The sequence below is a fragment of the Euprymna scolopes genome, chromosome 39 (assembly GCF_053919585.1).
Source record: "Euprymna scolopes isolate OS-2025 chromosome 39, ASM5391958v1, whole genome shotgun sequence".
In the NCBI taxonomy this organism is placed as follows: domain Eukaryota; kingdom Metazoa; phylum Mollusca; class Cephalopoda; order Sepiida; family Sepiolidae; genus Euprymna; species Euprymna scolopes.
The window spans coordinates 57,624,617-57,628,177 of NC_136520.1; positions in this window are offsets into that span (position 1 = coordinate 57,624,617).

A 3,561-nucleotide genomic window follows, 5' to 3' on the forward strand; every position below is an offset into this window, starting at 1 on the left:
ACAGTTAGGATATCTGCAGTAGAACGAGCTTCTCTAAATCCATACTGTCTGTCGGATAAAAGTATTTTCTGTGGGGTGGCGGACTAGCGCTTGATTGATTAAGGACTCAAAGATTTTGGCAGAGAGAGGAGCCAGTTCTTTCGCCAGAATTCTTGTAAACTGGTACAACAGAAGCAATTTTCCAAAAGTCGGGAAAGCAAGATTCCTTAAGGAATTTATTGGAGAGGTTGGAGAGAATCGGAGTAATCTCGGCAAAGTATTTTTTTTGTAGTATAGTATCGTCATTTAATAGTCTTATGCATAGTATTAATCAGTGTCATAGTTATTGCTATAGTCATAGTCTTGTCATAATTATTGTCATAGTCATATTCATAGCCATTGTCATATTTATTGTCCTTATCATAGTCTTAGGTATAGTAATTGTTATTGTCATAATCATAATCATAGTTATTGTCATTGTCATATTCATAATCATAGTTATTTTATTGTAATATTAATAATCATAGTTATTGTTATTGTCATAATAATCATAGTTACTGTTACTGTCATAGTCAGATTCATAGTTATTGTCATTGTCAGTCATAATCATAGTCATTGTTGTTGTCATAATCATAATACTAGTCATTGTCATAATCATAATCATAGTCATTGTTATTGTCATAGTCATAATAATATTTATTGTTATTTTCATAGTCATAATCATACTCATTGTTATTGTCATAATCATAATCATAGTTATTGTTATTGTCATAGTCATAATCATAGTTATTGTTATTGCAATAGTCATAATCATAGTTATTGTCGTAGTCATAATCATAGTCACTCTTATTGTCATAATCATAATCATAGTCACTGTTATTGTCATAGTCATAATCATATTTATTGTTATTTTCATAGTCATAATTATAGTCATTGTTATTGTCATAGTGATAATCATTGTCATAATCATAGTCATTGTTATTGTCACAGTCATAATCATAGTCATTGTTATTGTGATAGTTATAATGATAGTCATTGTTATTGTCATAGTCATAATCATAGTTATTGTTATTGTCATAGTCATAATCATAGTTACTGTTAGTATCATTGCTAAGTTTTGAGACATTGTGTTGAACAAAGATGGCGGCGTAGTTCAGATCAGTAACCAAGATGGCGGCCAAGAATCAAATGCGGTCCGTGGCGTAGTTAACCTGTTAAGTTATGAGATATTGTGTTGAACAAAGATGGTGGCGTAGTTCAGATCAGTAACCAAGATGGCGGCCAAGAATCAAATGCGGTCTGTGGCGTAGTTAACGGCGAACTGATTGAATCCAAAATTCGACGATTTTTATAATAATTTTGCGATGTTTTGATTGGTTGTTTAGCATAGCCGTTGGTTATAAAAATGATTGGCGAATCCATTCGTCTCATACCCCCATTAGGAGTGAAAAACATTTTACAGTCATAGTCATAATCATGGTTATTGTTGTTGTCATCATCATAATCATGGTTATTGTTATTGTCATAGTCATAATCATAATTATTGTTGTTGTCATAGTCATAATCATAATTATTGTTGTTGTCATAGTCATAATCATAGTTATTGTTATTGTCATAGTCATAATCATAATTATTGTTGTTGTCATCATCATAATCATGGTTATTATTATTGTCAATAAATAAAATTCTAATCTCAAACACAGACAAACGATCAAACACAAATATCACTGATAATAATATAGAGGAATTCAATTCGTCTGACTTATTGAACTCGTGTTCAATGACGCCGAGACCTCTCTTAATCAGCTCTCGAAAAGTTGTTACGGCGTTTAAGCAATTAAGATACGGGGAAAAGAAAACGGCACAAGCTATTTACTGTTTCGGAGCTTTCATCGTCTGGCCATTCCGTCTCGGATAGGAGACGAGGATCGTTACGTCTGGCGATTGTCCAATGAACCCGTCCGCCATAACTGATTAGGAGTTCCTAATTACTTCGATGATTAAAAATCAATCTTCGCTGCATGAACAAATTATTGTACGCCGCAGTGATTGGATGGATTCACTTCAACGAATTCACACGTTTTGCTTATCCTCCCCTCCCTCCCCATGGCGTTATGTTGTGACACATGGGTCGGGAAAGTGGGATCTGAAGAGTCACCGCCTTAGAGGAAGAACACTCTGTCCTGAACAAAATGCTTCGGCAATCCTATCGGAATTTCCCGGTAGTGAATCCTTAGACGATTAGCAATAAACTTACCCCTTCTAAAAGGGAGAAGGCAAAGCCTGGGAATCTGGATCTCCTCGAACTGCACAAGACCATCAACATAACGCAGTCAACAGGAAACCTACCATCTTTACAGTTTCCCAGGCTCTGTCGGCTTTGGTATTATTTATCTCCTTCCCGCAGCGAGATGATGTGACAAAAGGGCCAGGAAGTTAGATTTGAATAGTCATCGCCATAGAAAAAAGCCTACTCATGCCTGCAAAAATTCTGGGGCTTACCCGTCAGCATTAACCAGTAGAGTGCCTCAGGCGATTAGTAATAAACTAAGCCTTTATAAAGGAAGGAGGTAAAGCCTGGGAGCGTGGATCCCCTAGAACTATACACGACCAGCAACATAATGTAATTAATAGGGAACATCTTAACAACGGCTGTTGGCTTTGATGCCGAGGCAAAACTGAAGCTGTCAATTCACACGGGGATTTTTTTGTTATCTTGGGACTCCAAAATCAACACAGATTAGACTATTTCTGTAATGATCCAGTCTCTGTTGATTTTTGCAGTGGTAATTTAGTTCTGTGCAGTTCTAGGAGGTCCGTTCGCCCAGGCTCTGCGTTCTTTCACCGCCTGAGGAGGCCTCACCGGGGAATGCAGACGAGGCTGGCCAAGCACTTTTTTTAAAGGTCAGAGTACCCCTACTTGAGGGCGCTGACTTTTCAATCCCCATTTTCGACTCTTGTGTCTAAATTCTTGCAGTAGGAGAGAACTAAACCCCCCCATTCATACCTATGTACGTACAAACAAGAATATGGGTCAGTCATGATACCGCATATTTCCGGTTGACAAGTTGAAATTTCATCAAAACGTTAAACTTGACCGAACTTTGCATGTCACGTGGATTGTCAAGGTCATATAAGATGCGGGGTTTACTTGTATACAATATGATCCAAGTAGCAATCTTCTACGAAGAACAAACCGAGACTATCGCCGAAACTGTGACCTTGACCTTTGACCTAGGTATTCCAAAATTAAATCAGTTCTAAGAGCATGATCGATATTTTGACCAAGTTTAATGACGATGGGTCAAGCGATCTGTAAATGAGGCTATCCACAAATAAACATAGAATTCATCTAACCAAATGTATAACCTCTTTGGCGAAGGTAAAGCAGATAGATCGCAGGAATCGACATGATACGACCTTTTTGATCGGTTTTGATCCTGTTTTTGACGTTGGTTTCTATGATGCTGCTCAACCTTGTGCATGATAGAGGATGGAACGATAAAAGAAAATAACACTGCAGCTTTATTTTAAAACTTTTAGTGAAAATATCAATTCAGGTAACTTGATTATGTAGTAGAA